The following is a 20,288-nucleotide window of genomic DNA, read 5'->3' as shown; positions in this document are numbered from 1 at the left end:
CACAGCCCTGATACGGCCCTCAATGAAATTGAGTTTGACACCACTCCACTAGACTGTAGGAAGTTAGCACCCACCCCTCCCCTAGAGAAATGAAATATCCTAGGAAATATTGAAAAGGCAGAATATTATATTTCCCTGGATCAGAAATGGAGAAACATGTTTTTAGGTAGGAAACAGACTCACTCTTAATAGCCCCCACTTTCCTTAATGGCCCATTAAAATGCCCAAGCCAGTCTATTCTACATAATAAAGAGTTCTCCCCTTCAGCTCCAGGGTGATGGAATTAAGGCATGATAATATTAGCCTTCCACAGAAACTCACCACGTGGCATCTGGAAACTCAAAACCTGGCCCCATGGGAGTCTGACAACCAATCAGAATACATTTTTTACACAGGAACAGGAAACAGAGACGTGGGGCCGAACAGATTGTAAAAAACCCAGCAAGCCTCTTCTTTGCGCTCTCTCTTCTTCTTCACCCAACATTGAAGCATGTGATCACCTTTTCTGTTCAGGAGCTCAAGGCATGTGATCCTGTCCACCATTAAACCATCTTTCCAAGTAGCCTCCATGTCAATACAATACAATAGCAGAGTTGGAAGGGACCTTGGAGGTCTTCTAGTCCAACCCCCTGCCTAGGCAGGAAACCCTATACCATTTCAGACAAATGGCTATCCAACATCTTCTTAACGACTTCCAGTGTTGGGGCATTCACAACTTCTGGAGGCAAGCTGTTCCACTGATTAATTGTTCTAACTGTCAGGAAGTTTCTCCTCAGTTCTAAGTTGCTTCTCTCCTTGATTAGTTTCCACCCATTGCTTCTTGTTCTACCCTCAGGTGCCTTGGAGAATAGTTTGACTCCCTCTTCTTTGTGGCAACCCCTGAGATATTGGAACACTGCTATCATCTCTCCCCTAGTCCTTCTTTCTATTAAACTAGACATACCCAATTCCTGCAACCGTTCTTCATATGTTTTAGTCTCCAGTCCCTTAATGTCTCCAGTGTCTTTTTCCCCACTTGGAGCTGAACCCAGAAGGACATTTCTTCCAACAAGACTATGGCTTGTTATGCTATTGAAAAGCATAATGCAACTCTTACAAATCATTGTAGCTTAGCTCTAAGTTGCAAGCAAAGTCATCCAGGGCAACATGGCATGGGCCCAGGTTGGGGGACCACCATTTCCCGATCACATCTCTCCACCCTATCAGGTCCAGCAGGAAGGATGGTGCCTCCCATCTGGCAGAGGGCTCTATCTGGCGGAACCCAGGCAGCAGGCCTTTTCTGCTATGGCTTCTGCTCTGGGAGCATCATTCCCAGAATTTTTTCCTGAAGCCCTTGTGGCTTTCTAGACCCATCAAGTAGAAGAAGGGACATCAGAGGTATCAGGAAAATTCTGACTCAAGGCTACTGTTCCTCGTCTGTTATTACTAAGGGGGGGGGGTGTTTCTGTAAACTGAAGCCCTACAGCTAAGCTCAGGAGTTTATTGGAAAACAGTTAAGCGAGATAACATACTGTTCAGGCTGGCTTGCAGCCAAATGCCTTTCACTGGTTAAAATCGTCAAGAGACAGTTTTTCAGAGTCATTTATATTTGGCTAAGGCCTTGATGGCAGAAAAGGAACAGACACGTTTGGTGCTACATAATTGAGAAAATGAAATCATAATCACAGCATGGTCCAAGATCAAATCTTTGGAGATGTGGCTTGGTTTTTTTTTATTTTATTTTTTTTCTTTGGTTAAAAGTGGTCTGTTCATAACAAAATTAGTCTCTTGTATTGTGAGTTCTTTATAATGACCGTCTCATTAATGACTCATCAGAACCAAGGTTCCATTTGGTAATGGGCTCCTACAGGATAAATTGACAAAGTGCCCCAGGCAGCACTGCTCATATCTCTTACCTGGGGCCATTCCAAAGGAGGAGAATGGGTTGATTTTCATTTGGGCATGTGTGTACCACAACTGAAATGCATCATCCGTGACAAAATCAATAGAAAAATAACTTTGAAACAAACCAAACAAGCGAGCGAGTGAGATAAAGGTCAAAAAAACCCTAAAACAATATCGCTTTTTCACAGTCGGTGCTTTTTCTGCCTACAAATGCTTGCAGAATACTGAAATGTCGATGCCTCTTCCTGCCTTGAAATGTCACGATTCACCGCTGCTGCAAAGCTTTTCAGATTTTATTCATACAACAGCCCGAACCTCATTACAGAAACTAACAGTGGGCTCATGTTCATGCATTAACCCATAACCTACCCGAAGAAGTTCACATGACATTCTACGCCACAAAAAAATAAATTGCCTAGCACTAATCAAGGTAATGTGTTGTGTAAATGTAGCCTACTGCTACAGTAGACCATTACTTGACCTGATTAAGTGGGTTGGGGAAAATACATGTTTTTCTCTACCCATATATCTTCCTCCGCCAGTGAAATAACTCAAACCACATTCTCTACCTTTGAATTCTTATTAGCTCTTGTTTCTCAAAGGACTACCTTCTTCCAGTTATGTCCGCTCTGCTGGCAGGATTGGAGCCAAGTGGTCAAGCTTGCATTTCCATCCTTACAATTGTAATCATCTTTTGGATGATTTTGGAGACATGTCTTTCCTATGTCCAGCCCTGTGTGTGGGACAGTATCTCCACCATGTTCACATAGATCAGGGGTGTCCAAACTTGGAAACTTTAAGACTTGTGGACTTCAACTCCCAGAATTCCCCAGCCTGACATAGATCCTCACTTTATTAACACTAAGAAAAGCACTTGAAGAGGTGACTGTTTCAGACCAGGGCAATTTAGCATCCTATATTAATATTAGTATTTTACTCTTGGAGGCTGTATAATGTTTTTTTTCCAGTATACTAATATGTATTATCCTTATAGCCCTTATTGTTTATTCTGTTTGAATTTTTAATTTGTGTGTCACCTCTAGAGACCCTTGGAGAATCCGAGGCAGCTTATTAATGAAATAAACAAATACGTAATACAATAATAATACAATAGCAGAGTTGGAAGGGACCTTGGAGGTCTTCTAGTCCAACCCCCTGCCTAGGCAGGAAACCCTATACCGTTTCAGACAAATGGCTATCCAACATCTTCTTAAAGACTTCCAGTGTTGGGGCAATCACAACTTCTGGAGGCAAGCTGTTCCACTGATTAATTGTTCTAACTGTCAGGAAATTTCTCCTCAGTTCTAAGTTGCTTCTCTCCTTGATTAGTTTCCACCCATTGCTTCTTGTTCTGCCCTCGGGTGCCTTGGAGAATAGCTTGACTCCCTCTTCTTTGTGGCAACCCCTGAGATATTGGAACACTGCTATCATGTCTCCCCTAGTCCTTATTTTTATTAAACTTGACATACCCAGTTCCTTAAACCGTTCTTCATATATTTTAGTCTCCAAGTAATTAAATTCCACATGCTGTTATTTCTCCAGTCCTCCAAATTTAGATTGCAAGCACCAGGGGGTGGATTTCATCCCTGCTTTGCTTATGAATGTTTCAATGCATGCAACATAATGGTGTGGTTGAACTAACCATGGTTCATATCATAACTAGTGCAGTGTTTGTCTGCGGGATGCATGTTGTACTTGGTGGGTGAATATTTTGCGGGTCTTCCTGAACAGGCAAAGTTCATAGCAGAGAGTTCCCAGTTAGATTCAGGTCTTCTAAATGAGGACTGGGTTACTTAAACATGTTCTTCACACTTTCAAATCAACACTCTGTTATGAAAAGCAATTTTGAAGCATTCCGTTGGTACTTTAAATATTCCACATCGGGACTGCCAGCAATCCCCTGGCAGTCCTCAGCCAGGAGAAACTGGAACCCTGGGTTTTCTGAAAATGGCATGTCACAGCACAAGCTGCTGCTATGGATGCAAATGTTGTTTCTCCAGTGTTGACTCCAGTGGGCAAGATGTGGGGCTGACAGAGGCCCTTTCTGCAGCAACAGACTGGTGTCATCTGAGCAGGAGATGGCTGACATTCTCTGGGTGGCTTCCATTCTTTCCAGAGCAAAGTCTCGCTTTGTAGAGGGTAAGGCAACATGACACCCTGCAAGCCAATTACAGAAAAGAGCACTGAGACCTTGAGCTGCGTTTGTAATGGTGGCCGCACAAAATGCTTCATCAGAGCAGGGAAAGACCTGCTACAACCTATATCTCATGCTTATTGGTAGTGTGTTAAGTGAACCCAGCCTATACAGCAGGGGTGTCAAACTTGATTTCATTGAGGGCCGCCGCATCAGGGTTTGACCTCGGGGGAGGTGGGGGGCATGGCTAGCTTGATGTCACTTGTGTTGGGGGCACCTGTGGTGGCTCGAGCACTCTGCTAGCGAAAATGGGCTTTCGAGCTCCATTTTCGGCTGCCATGGCCTCCTGTAACACTCTGCCAGCGAAAACGGAGCTTGGGAGGGCTCTGTACGGTGAGCCGATCCTTCACTGTTTCCAGGGCGGACCCGTGGGCCAGATCTAAGTTCCCCCCCTGGCCATATCCGGGCCCTGGGCCTTGAGTTTGACATCCCTGTTACATAGGAAGTTTACAGTTCCATGAATTGCATACATCAAAAGAATGAATTAATTGAAAATCCAGCTTGGTGAATACATCTTTGGCCCTGTCTACATCACATAGTTGACCTATTGTGCCTCTTCTCAAATAAGCACAACTTTCTGTGCCGGCACCAAAGACCATCACAGATAACACTGACAGTCATTTGATGAGTATGCTTTCAATTCACAAGGCCATTGTTATTTCTCTTTCTCTCTTTCTGGCTTTTTAAAAAATTCTCCCCAGAATGAAATCAATAAATTATTACTGTTGGACAGCTGCTAGCAGGTATGGGGGAACTATATGCCCTTTCTTGAATATTGTCCCCTTTTCTTGTATTGTGTGGCTGGGAGGGAGGGTTACAAACTGAAACAAAAATGAAGATGGAACGACTAGAGAAATCTCATCCAGTGAAATATTCAGAGTTCTTGTTGAACTTCATAGAAACCACACATATTGGAAGGGAAGGTTAGGCTCAATTACACCGTTTTCATGAAATTGTGGCGAGTTACTTTTCTGACGAATGGTTTAGTCCAAAGAAATGGCCAAATCTAAACCCCTGAATTAATTGGCTGGATTTAGAATGTATATAACACACCTTTCTTATCATCTTTTTCACCATACTGTGCAAACAGAACCACTGGCTTTATATTGACATCTACAAATTTTCAAAATACATAGTTTATGTTTACACACGAAGACACTTCTTTCAGATACTTCTTCAAGACACTTGTATATTATCTCGAATAATATTTGACAGTGGATGGTCTGGGAGAGGGCTTCAGTTGTTCCTGTCAACTGGAGCTTCTCACAGCTCCCCTCCATCTAGCAGTGTTGATCATCCTCTGAGCTATAGGCAATTTCCTCTTGGATCCCACCTCATGTAATACAGTATAATCAAAATCTTGAACTATTGTAGGTGCCTATATGAGACACCTCATGCAATAGGATAACAATTTTCATACATATTTGCAGTCTTTCAGATAGTACTGAGTCAGTCACAATTGTCAAGAGTCAAAGCTTGTATGTGCAGTGATTACGAATACTGGAAGTTGTAGTTCAGCAACATTTGGAGAAACTAAGTTTTTGGCTCATGATCAAGGCATTATTTATGGAAAATCAATCTGGGTTTCGTGCTTTCTTCCATTTTAGAAGGCACAGAATTCCCTCTTTTTCCTTTTATTTTTGGGGAATCAAGGTGGCTGTACAGATGAGAATATGATATGACTTGAAACTCAGAAGGCTGAAAATTGCAGGTAGCATTTAGAATCTAGGGGAGAAAACCAAATGAAGTATAGAGAAAAAGTGTCTAAAGGTGGAGGGAAAGGAGACATTATAGAAAGTAACAAAATTACACACAATATAGACAAAACAGATTCAGAGCTTTTTTGCAGTAGCATACTTTAGCAGAACCTACTGTAGGCCTTCCTATGTTGATCAATTGAGCTGACAGCACAACTGAGATTTCTTCTGATTCTCTTTGCTGTTATTGTGGTCTTAGCTAGTGTGTTTTGTGCTATGGAAACTAGCAAACTTCATCAAGGCATTAAAAAAAAAAGTCAAGGCCAGTATCATGGGGCTAGAAGGATATTAGGTCATCCACAAGACTATAATAAAAAATGAAGACACAAAAGTAGTTTATCTCCTTTTCTTATACTAGTAGAACTTCAATTTAGTTAATGATTGAAGATACAAAAATAGGAATAGCTGTAAATAACATATAGCTAAACTGATGATTTTCCTGCCACAACATGAGGCAATAACTGGGCATAGACAACTTTAAAGCAGGGGTCCGCAACCCCTGGGCTGTGGCCCAGTACGGACCAGAGCCCATTTGGAACTGGGCCACGGAAGCTGCAGAAAAGCACACACATGAAGCTCCATTTGAGTGAGTGGCAGGCACACATTTCCACCACTTATGCAAATGGAACTGCGTGCATGGCAGGGGTGAAATCCAGCAGGTTCTGACAGGTTTTGGAGAACCAGTAGTGGAAATATTGAGTGGTTCGGAGAACTGGTAGTGGAAATTTTGAGTAGTTCGGAGAATCGGCAAATGCCTCCTCAGGTTGGCCCCAGAGTGGGATGGAAATGGAGATTTTGCAGTATCTTTCCCCTGCCACACCCACCAAGCCATGCCCACCAAGCCACACCCACAGAACCAGTATTTTAAAAAATTGAATTTCACCACTGCATCCCTTCGCCACCCCTCCCTGCAGTCCGCAAAGCCAGAAAGGTGCTGTAAAGGAATAAGACAGATTCATGGAGGATAAGGGTTTTCTCAATGGCTATTAACTATGATGAAATATAGAATTCACAGGTTCAGAAGGAACCTGTGACTAAAATACTGTACTAACGGGAGAATGGCTTCTGATTGGCCAGTGAGAGAAGTAAGATGCTAGATTTATGGCAGCTTTTATCCAATGATATTAAAACCTTAGTAGACACAGTTGGACGTACTAAATTCAGTTAGTGTTAGCCTTGGATGGGGCTTTCGTGGACTCTTATGTTGTGACGAGCTAACTTATTTGGTTACTTTATGAATTATCATATTATTGGGCCCAGAAAATGAGTTAATTTGGTATCATTTAATAAGACATATTATGTGAATACATCAGTGGTGGGTTCTGGCAGGCATTACTGCTGATTCACTCATGTGCACGCCATGCGCAGTGCAATAAAAATTGTTTTGAGCATGTGCAGAAGCAAAAAAGCAAGATGCCGGAGCCTACGGTGCCGCCCAGAGAACCAGTTCAGGGGTGTGGCGGGCCTGGGTCGCTGCCTGTTCCAGTGACCCAGGCCGCCAAACCACTATCGGTTCAGCTGAACCAGTCCGAACCAGTAAGAACCCCCCACTGGAATACATCATACGGGACATGAGTCTAATATAACATATTCTTATTCGTACCACAGTGGTTAGAATGCAGCATTGCAGGTTGACTCTGCTCACTGCCAGGAGTTCGATCCTGACCAGCTCAAGGTTGACTCAGCCTTCCATCCTTCCGCGGTGGGTAAAATGAAGACCGAGATTGTTAGGGGCAATAGGCTGACTCTGTGAACCGCTTGAAGAGGGCTGTAAAGCACTGTGAAGCGGTATACAAGTCTAAGTGTTAGTGCTAGTGCTATTCTTAAAGTGATGTCCTTTGCTTATAATTTTATTCAGTGATGAACGCTAAAAATATGTCATAATACCATGGCTCAGTACCTAGAAGTCTGAAATTCCCAACAATGGGAATGTGGCCAACCTCCAAGCTCCATGCAATTCCTACAATATAGATGGAAAATGAACCTCATAAGCTTTAGTTGCATTATTTGCATTATTACATTATTTGTAAACCAGAAATAAGTCACCTCAGTTGCTAAACAGGGAAAATGTCGTGTGATCACAGGCATGGAGATTATCTGGGAATAGTACAAACGTTACGCCTACAACTGAATTAACTGAAGATAGACGATGGCCCTTTCTTTCTCTTCCACTCAGCAAGTAAACATTTCGGGTTGTTTAACTATGATAAAATCCAGGGAAAACAGCCTCAGGGATAGGCTTACAAAAAGTAAAGGGTTGGGATAACTGTACTTTATTTCCTATTTTCACACTAGTGGGAAGAGAACCAAGAGATGCAAAATGATGTAAATACAGGTAGTCCTTGACTTACAACAGTTCATTTAGTGACTGTTCTAAGTTATGACACTGAAAAATGTGACTTATGACCGTTCTTCACACTCATGACCTTGGAGCATCCCACAGTCACGAGATTTGAATGCTTGGCAACTGGTTCATACTTATGACCATTGAGGTGCCCCGGGATTATGTGATTCCCCTTTTGTGACCTTTTGACAAGCAAAATCATTGGGGAAAGCCGATTCATATAACAACCGGGTTCCTAATTTAACAACTGCAGTGATTCACTTAACAAATGTGGCAAGAAAAGTCATAAAACTCACTTAATATATTTCTCATTTAGCAACATGAATTCTGGGCTCAATTGTGGTCGCAAGTTGAGGACTGTATGTGACTAAAGCAGTGTTTCTCAACCTTGGCAACTTTAAGTCCTGTGGATAGCTGGCTGGGGAATTCTGGGAGTTGAAGTCCACAGGATTTAAAGTTGCCAAGGTTGAGAAACACTGGACCAGGCGTGTTCAAACTTGGGAACTTTAAGACTTGTGGACTTCAACTCCCAGAATTCCCCAGCCAGCTGGTAGCATGGCTGGCTGGGGAATTCTGGGAGTTGAAGTCCACAAGTCTTAAAGTTCCCAAGTTTGGACACCCCTGCACTGGACTAAAGTTATATAGGTAGTCTTTGACTTACAACAGAATTGTAATTCTGTAATTCAACGTGCATTTAGTGAAGTTACAACAGTACTGAGAAAAGTGACTTATGACTGTTTTTCACCTTATGGCCATTGCAGCATCTTCATGGTCACATGATCAAAATTCAGACGCTTGGCAATTGACTCATATTTATGACGGCTGTAGTGACCCGGAGTCATGTGGATCACCTTTTATGATCTTCTGGCAAGCAAAGTCACTGGGGAAGCCGGATCCACTTAACAAACATGTTACTAGCTTAACAATTGCTGTGATTCACTTAACAATCGTGGCATGAAAGGTCGTAAAATGGGGCAAAATTCACTTGACAGCTGTCTTACTTAGCAACAGAAATTTTGCGCTCAATTTTGCCCCTTTGCAGCCTCTGGAACAGAGGTGGTATTCAGCAGGTTCTGACCAGAGAAGAGCAACAAAGATGATTAGGGGACTGGAGGCTAAAACATATGAAGAACGGTTGCAGGAACTGCATATGTCTAGTTTAATAGAAAGAAGGACTAGGGGAGACATGATAGCAGCGTTCCAATATCTCGGGGGTCAAAAAAGAGGGAGTCAAACTATTCTCCAAGGCACCTGAGGGTAGAACAAGAAGCAATGGGTGGAAACTAATCAAGGAGAGAAGCAACTTAGAACTGAGGAGAAATTTCCTGACAGAACAATTAATCAGTGGAACAACTTGCCTCCAGAAGTTGTGAATGCCCCAACACTGGAAGTCTTTGAGAAGATATTGGATAGCCATTTGTCTGAAAAGGTATAGGGTTTCCTGCCTAGGCAGTGGGTTGGACTAGAAGACCTCCAAGGTCCCTTCCAACTCTGGAGAACCAGTAGCAAAAATACCACCTCTGACTGGCCCCAGCCCCATCTATTCTCTGCCTCTCGAGTCCCAGCTGATTAGGAGGGAATGGTGATTTTGCAGTAATCTTCCCCTGGAGTGAAGAGGGAATGGAGATTTTACAGTATCCTTCCTCTGCCACGCCTAGCAAGCCATCCCCACCAAGCCATGCCCACCAAGCCATACCATGCCCACCAAACCACGCCCACAGAACTGGTAGTAAAAAAAAAATTGGCTCCCACCACTGCTCTGGAACTATGTCTAAGAATGTTTCTTTGAGGATACTTTTCTTAATTTTTTCAAATCTCTCCTCCTAAATCATCTTTTCCATGATATCTTGGGCACAGTTCCAAGAACAGGCCAATTTTAACTTGTCAAAGGGACCAAAGTCACCCTTAACAGCTTGGGAGAGAAAGGTGAAGGGATCACAAGTGGATGGGGTCAAACTATACAAGTGCCAAGATCTTGGAAGGAGTTTTAGAGAGTTTGTTCTTTTTAGCTATGATATGCCTATATGAGGCAATTGTTTGCATCCATTTCCCGCTTCAAAAGGCAGGAAATTATGCTATTAGTTTTCAGCAGCCACAATCAGAAAGCTACATTGCTCAAAGGGAGCTTGGGGCCACAGGTTCCTCACCCCTGCCTTCATCTCATCACCCTATTACACCTATGTATGCCTGACACAATTGTGGTTATACAGATGGGACATATTGTCACTTTTTAAGCACAATATTGGTAGTTTAACCTGGGTGATGTGGAATTCAGGTACTGTATTGTCATTTCTTCTTTCCACCATTAGCCCAGGAGGATTCCTTTTCTTGTACTTCCTCCTATTCTTAGAGGCTTTCCTTTATCCTTTTCCTTTGAGATTCTCCTTAGATATGTGAAACCAGCAGCTGCTGCCTTTAAGAAGACTATCAAAGTTTTCTATACTGGCCAATTTCCTTGCATTTCTCTTGCATTGTGGAATGGGAAGTGTTAGATATTAACATATATAGGAGGAAGTCTCCTCTCTGGTCCGCTGCTACAGCGGGAAACAGGTATTACTCTGATTGGTCGAGAGGCGTACCCGAGTACTATAAAAGGGGAACCCTCCGACCACAGAGCAAGCTGGATCACTACTACTACTAATAAAGAGCTGTTAAGTCACTTCGTGTCCGCAGTCTGTTCTCTCGCTGCCCAGATCCAACATTGGCGACGAAGGTGGGATTGAGAGACAGATAGGATGAAGAACGCTACCTCCAGAATCTCCGGATTTGATCCAGCCCAGGAATTCGGCAGAAATTCCGGCAGCCATCTCAAGCCACCGCAGCGCGGCAAATTCAAACGAGAGAAGATGGCGATGCATGCTCCCCCCGCTCCATTCGACCCAGCGAATGACGAATGGGAAGCCTTCATGATTCGTTTCGAGTGTTTTCTCGAAGCGAATGAATACACGGGAATCACCGACGCCCGGAAGAAAAACATTTTCCTCGGCTACTGCGGAAAAGAAGTATTCAACACGGCCAGAGACCTCACCGCGCCTACTCCGATACAGGCAGTATCATGGGCGGCGTTGCAACAGGCTCTACAGACTCATTACGCGCCAAAACCTTCCCGCCATGTTTGCCGCCAAGCGTTCAACACGAGGAACCAGAAGGCGGGAGAATCTATCAACCAGTACGTTGCAGCACTACGAAAAGCAGCCACACATTGTGGATTCAGAGACCTGGATGAGCAGATTATGGATCGACTCGTTAGCGGGCTGAGAGACATTTCCCTACAAAAGCGGCTGTTAGCAAAAACCAATTTAAGCCTACAGATTGTACTCGAGGAGGCAAGAGCTTCAGAAGCAGCAGACAGATCAGCGGAGACAATTCAACGCGGGTTCAACACTGGCCAGCCAGCGCCAAGACACACCAAAGTTCACTACGAGGACACAAGCCCCGACTACGAGGATCCCGAGTTCGAGGACAGTCACCTGATGCGGAGCAGTCACGTGAGGCCTGGGGGGAGACCCGGATTCCGTTTGCCGCCCTGCGCAAGCTGCGGAGGGAATCACCCCAGGTCTACTTGTAGGTTCAGGAACGTTGTTTGTTCGCACTGCAACAAACTTGGGCACATCGCACGAGTGTGCCGGAGCGAAGTCCCTGCCTCACGGCAGCCACCCATGTACTGCCAACAGAAGCCCAACCCAGGGGCTTGGCGAAACCAAAAAGGGCGCCCAGAGAGAAATCCACAAGTGTTTACCCAGAGAGAAAATTCCCAAAGAGCTGAGCGAGCGTATCCCCAGAGAGATTACACACAAGGAGCTGAGCGAGCGTATCCCCAGAGAGATTACTCACAAAGAGCTGAAAGAGCGTTCTATCAAGACGCTCAACGAGAGTATTTTCAGGATACAGATACTGAGATAGAGTTGACCCAGAGAGAGGAGTTGCGAACGTATCTCACCATGATAAGTCAGGTCCGCCCCAAGCGGCCAAAAAGGCTGAGAGTCACAGTCCTCTTGGAGGGCTCACCTTGCGAGCTAGAAGTTGACACAGGATCGACCCTGACGATCATTTCATGGGCATCCATGAAACAGGCTATCCCTAGCCTCAGAAAGAGCCAACTACGCGTTCCAGACGTCCTGCTGCGAGACTACCAGGGGAACCAAGTCCCCATCGTGGGCCAAGGCACATTCCAAATCCGTTTCAAGGACATTGTAGCCCAGCTGCCCGTGACCATCGCCAGCGCGCCATTACAGAACCTTCTGGGGCTTGATTGGCTTGAAGCCCTGGGGTTAGAAGTCACCGGAATCAACGCCGTGGAAAACAGCAGCGCTGAACAGATTTTTAAGGAGTTCGAGGATGTGTTCAGCCCCGGTCTTGGTAAGTATGTGGGTAAACCAATATCATTTAATTTAGACCCCAAAGTGGCGCCAATCCGACTTAAGCCGAGACGAGTGCCTTTTGCACTCCGCCCAAAAATAGACAAGGAAATAGATAAATTAGTAGAGCAAGGAGTCCTTGAGCCGGTGGATCACGCGCATTGGGAAACTACCATTGTGACCCCAGTCAAACCAGACGGATCAGTCCGCATCTGCGCGGACTATAAATGCACAATTAATGTCGCACTACAACAAAGCGCGTATCCTGTGCCTGTAGTACAGCACTTATTGCACTCGTTGGGGCCAGGAAAGGTATTTGCTAAATTAGACATGGCACAAGCTTACCAGCAGCTGCCCGTAGATAGCGCCACAGCGGAGGCCCAAACTATAGTGACGCATAGAGGGGCATTCAAATGCAACCGGCTGCAATTCGGTGTGAGTGTTGCTTCAGGTTTGTTCCAGAGCGTCATGGAACGGCTTTTGCAAGGGATACCGGGAGTCGTCCCCTATTTCGACGACATCTTGGTGTCCGCTGCAAACAAGGAGCAATTAAATAAAAGAGTCAGAACTGTTTTGGCCAGAATCAGAGAGAAGGGTCTCCGCCTTAAAAAGGAAAAATGCCAAATTAACGTGCCTAGCGTAGAATTCCTGGGATATAGAATCGATGGTCAGGGAATACACCCCACTTCAAAGAAAATTAAGGCGATCCAGGACGCCCCCACACCACGTAACCAGACCGAGCTGCAGGCCTTCCTCGGACTACTTAACTTCTACAGCGTTTTTCTGAGACAGAAGGCGACCGTTGCTGAGCCGCTACATCGACTACTCCAGCGAAACGCACCATGGAGATGGGGACGATCCGAAGCAGCAGCTTTTGCTGGGGTAAAGCGCCTGCTCACCACTGACTCGCTGTTAGTCCAATACAGCCAGACACTACCGCTAGTATTGACCTGCGACGCATCACCTTTTGGAGTCAGCGCAGTCCTTAGCCACAGGATGCCAGACGGAAAAGAAGCACCCATTGCGTTCTACTCTAGAACTCTTTCATCGGCCGAGAGGAACTACAGCCAGATGGACAGGGAAGCGTTAGCTGCGGTAGCTGGAGTAAAACGTTTCCACGAATACCTCTACGGCCGCGATTTTGAACTAATTACTGATCACAAACCGCTGTTGGGACTTTTGGCGGGAAACCGCCCCACCCCAGTCTCCCTTTCTCCACGCATGACCAGGTGGACTGTTTTCCTGGCTGCGTACTCCTACAAGTTAATTCATCGACCGGGCTCCACTCTAGGACACGCAGACGCACTCAGCCGTTGCCCACTACCGGACCTTTTGCCAGACCCCACTCCCGAAGTACCGGTGTTGCTCATTGACTGTTTGGACTCAGGACCGGTTTCTTCCTGCGACGTTGCAAGGTTCTCCTCTAAAGACAGTTTAATAAAGCAAGTTCAAACTTGGGTTTGGAGGGGGTGGCCGAAGGGAAACGTGGGCCCAGAATTCAAAGTGTTTTGGTCAAAACGGGACGAACTCTCAGTGTTACAAGGTTGTTTATTGTGGGGGGATCGAGTTGTTATTCCTTATGCTTTACAAAAAAATGTGTTAGATGCATTACATGTCGGGCATCCGGGGATCGTTAGAATGAAGGCTTTAGCGAGAAGTTACGTTTGGTGGCCAAACATGGACAAAGAGATAGAGGAGTGGGTGGCCACTTGCGATCCATGCCAAGAATCGAGACCAGCACCCCCGGAAGCACCCGCCACGGAATGGGAAAAGCCGAAAGCACCCTGGTCGAGAATACACATCGACTTCGCAGGGCCAGTTCAAGGTCAGACTTTCCTTATAGTTGTGGATGCATATTCCAAATGGCTAGAGGTAGTCCTAATGACTTCAACCACGGCAGAGGCAGTCATTAAGGTTCTACGGCGACTTTTCGCCACTCATGGCCTGCCCGACCTCCTAGTCTCCGATAACGGGCCCCAATTCACGGCCATGCATTTCAAAATGTTTTTAGCAGGTCAGGGAATTCGGCATGCCCTCGTCGCGCCATTCCATCCGGCATCAAACGGACAGGCGGAGAGAATGGTGCGATTCGCAAAAGAGGCCCTCGCTAGGATGGGTCCAGGTGATTGGCAAACACGCATTGACCATTACCTCTTAATTCAGCATATTACCCCAAGCGCAACGACGGGTAGGAGCCCCGCTGAACTACTCATGGGCCGCCGTCTACGGTCTCACCTGGACCGTCTTCACCCAAATTACTCTGCCACAGCTCCCCCAGACTCCACAAGCAAAATTCGGTCTTTCAGCATAGGGGATTCAGTATACGCCCACAACTATGCAGGGGGAACATTGTGGATGCCGGCCAAAGTCATTGGCATCACGGGTCCACGATCGTATCTGCTGGAGCTGGAAGATGGGCGGAACTGGAAAAGGCACATCGATCAACTTCGGGGTCGCCTAGCACATTCAGACCTTCGAACCGAAGACGAGAGTTTCCAGCCAACGGAAAGTCAGCCACTCAAGAGCCCCATCATAGAGAACTACGACACCTGCGAACCCAGGTTGGAACAAGAGAGCGAGCACGAAGCAGAGCAAACCCCAGACAACGCAACCGAGCAGACTCCGGAACGCCCTAGCAACGAAGGCACAAAACCTCCCGAACGTGAAACAGGAAAAGCACCCGATCCTGCAACCACTTCTAACCAACCCAAACTACGACGCTCCTCCCGAGCAAGACAAACACCAACGTATCTAAAGGACTATGTTACTAACTGCAATGTTCCGTCTAGGAGGGGAGGGGTGTTAGATATTAACATATATAGGAGGAAGTCTCCTCTCTGGTCCGCTGCTACAGCGGGAAACAGGTATTACTCTGATTGGTCAAGAGGCGTACCCGAGTACTATAAAAGGGGAACCCTCCGACCACAGAGCAAGCTGGATCACTACTACTACTAATAAAGAGCTGTTAAGTCACTTCGTGTCCGCAGTCTGTTCTCTCGCTGCCCAGATCCAACAGGAAGGATGGCAGGAAATGTATATATAGACACTGAAACATTGGATCCTGTGATTCTGATTCAACAGATTCCATAGAATATTTGACACATATGTCTAGCCATGTACCGGATCAAGACAGGCTGCGCCTATGTGTTCATATTCGCCATTGCTCCCCCTCTGTGTGTGATTGCTTTCTGCACCATGCAGACAAGGCTGCCATGCTACTACTAGGCAGCTGCCTTTATATTAACCAAGGCATTTAAAGATTCGGTTGGCACGGGGCGCTGCTGTTAAAACACTGGGCTACTCAGCTGGACAGCCGGCAGTCCATGTTCGAACCCGATCATCACGTGATTGTGACGGGATGAACCCCCATCCTTGCTCTGGCTCCTGTCAACCTAGCATTTTGAAAGCGGGCAAGACTTAGACTTAGAATAAGTATTGTCACTTTGAATGTACACTAATCGGCATACATTAAAATGAAATTTTGTTGCATACTGCTCTCAAAGGGTCATCACCTCCAATATACACTACATAAACATCGCAAAATAAATAAATAAATAAATAAATAAATAAATAAAAATAAATAAATAAATACAAAAACATGCAAATGAGAGTAGATAAATAGATACCACTATGGTGGGAAGATAACAGCGCTCTGTGACATCATGTTGGCCACATGACCACAGAAATGACAGCGCTGGCTCAATGGTCTTGAAATGGAGATGAGCGACTTTAGTCGGCAATGACTAGCAGAGTAAAATCCACAGGGACTCCTTTTTTAATTTAAAAAAAATAGTCTTAATTTAATGATTCAGCAGTTGCATTTGTACAGTATACTAAATTTGAGTGGTGTTAATCATGGACAGGTTACGGCTTAGCACACTGTGTAAATCCAGTCCATTTGGTTTGCTTAGGGTTCAGTGTATTGGGTGAGCTGAGAAGACAAGTTAATTCTAATTAAACTAAATGAAACATCGATAGGGCTCCTGAAGGTAGCTGAGACTCACAAGAATCCTCCACTTTTACACGTGGAAAAGGATCTCGCTTCTAGCAAAGGAGTCCCCTTATGAGAAGTATTTGTTTCTCTTCTTCAGGAGCCCTTCCTCATAGTTCCTTTATCTTCCTTCTCCAGCGTTCCTGGCTTCTACCATATAGCATTGCACAGGTAGGCCTTCCACAAACAATTAACATGTCATAAGTGGACATTCTCAGAAGTTACTTAAGTACGCTCAGGCCTACTCATGAGAACAGAATCCCCTGCTTGATGATAACCAACTGATAGGCACACTGCTCTAGGAGATCTGACTAATCCTCCCAACACATTCCTGGAGTTACGATTGCAAATGCTTGACCTCCAGATGGGGCCATGGCCAATCCCTTCATCCTCCTCCCGTCTTCTTCCTTGTCTTTCTTCCTGCTCTTGTTATGATCTTTTTTTGGAAGATGCCAGCCAGGGTTTTTAGGGCCTGCCCCCCACAGGACATCTGCAGGATTAATTCTGCCTAGAATAATGGCTGGCTTATATGTGGGTCTTTAAAAAGAAAGCTATGACAAATCTCATATTTGCTGGAAAGCCTTGCCCTGTACTCTTTAGCTAAATCCAGGAGGTCATTCAAGCTAGAAGTTAAGTATGGTACAATCAGATGCACATGCTCAAACACCATAGCAACCTTCTGGTCACACAAAAATAAGATGTGGGTTGGTAGAAGGATATCTAGCAAACGTTCCCCTCGCACAACTTTAGCTGTGCCTAACGGACTCCCTCTTCACAACAACCCCTCATCCTTTCACTCTACTTTCGTATTTCTAGGAGCTGAATTGGATACACTGCTAAACATGTTTGATATCCAGCAATTTTATTCTTTGTGGATGAAGGTAACTTCGCTGCCCCTGCCAACTGGCATTTATTGAAGATAGTTGATAACCCAGTGTTGCCTGGGTATTTATTTATAGGGGGGAAATGTCAGGACCAAACGTAATTTCTAATGGAGGATTTTCTCCCTTACCAGAGGCGACACCCCCCCCCCCCCGGTGGAGTACTGTGAAGCCGTTACCATGGCAACTCCATTGCACTGTACAGTAGAAACCATTTTGGGGCAGTACAATAGAAGCTATTTTAAGGCACAACAGACTGTATCTTAACAGAACACACACACCGAAGGGTGTTAGGGATGTTACCCCCCCACACACACACATTATTTGTTTCCAGAGAGTAAGTCATCTGTGTACCAAGTTTGGTTGAAATTGCTCTGGGCGTTCCAGAGTTATGTTGCAACACACACACACATACACACACACACAGACACACACACACACACACACACACACACACACAGAGCCATTTCTATATAGATAGATAGATGGTTAACGGAAAGGAAGGCTCCACTGCAGGCATCTGTGACTGGGGATGAAGCAGTCGTGAGGGCAGAGAGGAAAGACTGCGGGGGGAACTGAATGAGCCACATCCTCACCGAAGAAAACAACTGGCTTTCTCAATCCCAGCATGAGGAAGGGGAATACAGTCTTAACAACAAAACACTATTGTCTGTAGCCAGGATCTTTGTTGCACTTGTGTTTGTTCTGACAAGGATGCTCAACTGATGAAATTAAACTAGGCGTTTAGGAGGCTGATCGACCCATCTAGAGAAATCAGCGTACAAATGAATAGAGCCAGATCATTACACCAGAAGGGCCAATTAAAAAAAAAAAAAACCTCAAAAACAGAACCACAGATTACTACTGGCTGGCAGCCACATCTTATAGCTCATACAACTCAAAACATATGATCAATAAGCTATAAACTATACTGGACAACAGCCGGCATTTGGTAGTAGACCCATACTTGCATATAGACAGTCAATCAGCCAGAAACAGATTCTCGCAAATAACCAGAAACAGGATGTTAATGTGAGAACAAAACACTGCAACAAACCCAGATGTCTTGTTTGCTCATATTTACCCCAACATCACCATCATGTGCTCCAACAATTTTCCACACCAGGCAAGAGGTGCCTTAACATGTTCTTCCTCTAATGCAAAGCTTCTGAAATCTGCATAAATTACTCAGAGTAGGGTAAAAGTCTTACTAATTTAACATCTGTAGCAAAACTCACTTAACAACATAAATTTTGGGCTCAATTCTGATCGTAAGGTGGGGACTACCTACGTTACAATTATTAATTGATAATGTACCTATAATTTGACTTCCATACAACCTTCATAACCACTCTGTATTCCCCACCTTCCCCCTCCCCATTTCATCCCAATGTAGTTAAGACACTCCATGCATTTGATGAAATGAACTGCAGCTCACGAAAGCTTATGCCTCATAATACAATGTCTGGCCTCAAAAAGTGCTACCAGACTCTAATTTTCATAGATTTATCTAGTTGTCCTTCCACAACGGTGCTGCAATTTATCTCTGCAATTTTATTGTTTGTATTGCTTTAAGTTTGTTATGTGCTTCAACACATGACCATTTATTGAGAAATGGCGTGATGCAACTCCTCGGACTGACATTTACCAGGCCATGTTCATCCTCAAAGTGTGAAGGACTATGTAAGACTTAAAGTCTGGGAAAGAGGGAGGAGGTAGAGAGGGAAGGAAAAATAAAGAAGGCATTTGGGGATAGAAAAAATGATTTTAGCAATGGGATATTCAAGGCTGCCTAGTGCAAAATAGCTTCTGTTGGGTGCTCTCGTGAGCGTAATGTGGAACAAGGAGGGGAGTAAATAATAACAGTAATAAACTTGTGTACTGCCCAACTCTCAATGACTTTGACTCACAACTATCAAGCAAAAAAATTAACATAATAAAGGGGAAAAGTGGCAAACATGATAGAGTGAAGGATCTCCCTTTCCTTTGTTGAAGGCCTGGATGAAAAACAGAGTGGGGGGGGCATTCAAATCTCAGGGGAAATCTCATTCTGGAGGGCAGGCATTGCTACAGAGAAGGAAAACAGAAGGCTTCCTGGAAAAGGGGACTTTGTATGTGTATGTGCTGGTATCTCTCCAAAGCAAATGAAGAAAGTTGCATGCCAAGATGAAAAGGAGGAATGAGAGGTCGTGTGTACATATAAGTGTACATATAAACGGGACCTGATGAAAGCTGCATAAGGGTTTCATGAATTGCTATGGGGAAGGGTGAAGAATGTAAAGTCTGCCCTGGAGCCACAGCAGCTTTTTCAAAAGGAAGAGGGTGGGGTGGGGTCTCCAGGCTAGGCCAGTTGAACAAACATCATCGTTGAAGGCTTATCCCAAAGGACAAAGCACTTGCCAGTTTGACAGACCATTTCACCCAATTTTAACCATTTCCCCAGTAGCAAGGATTCAAGGGAAGAGGTGACATTTGTATTGAGAGCAGCAGCAGCTTGGCCGTATCACCATACAGTCTTAAAATATCGTACTAAAAACATTTCGGGGGGGGGGTGAGAAAGAGGGACAAACATTTCTTAGCCCAGAGCTCAGAGAAACCTGGGATGGAGCCAGGAACAAGAGCCAGACAAATGTCTATGAGTAGAAGGTCCAGCAGATGCAAATCCCAGCTGCGTGGCCTATTCCCCTTTCTAAGAAAATCCAGAGCAGCAATTGGAGCAGGCACTTTCCTTTATCAGGAGAGAGCTGGATATTTCGAAACAAAATCATATCATCATGCATTTAAGCTAAAGAAAAACACAACAAGAAATCTGTTGCTCTCAATTAGGGTTACAAAATCTAGATTACAAAAAGCAGACTACTCAGAAAATCCTCTTTGTT

This window comes from Natrix helvetica (assembly GCF_964273705.1).
Source record: "Natrix helvetica genome assembly, chromosome: 2".
NCBI lineage: Eukaryota > Metazoa > Chordata > Lepidosauria > Squamata > Natricidae > Natrix > Natrix helvetica.
This window is presented reverse-complemented; position numbering follows the sequence as displayed.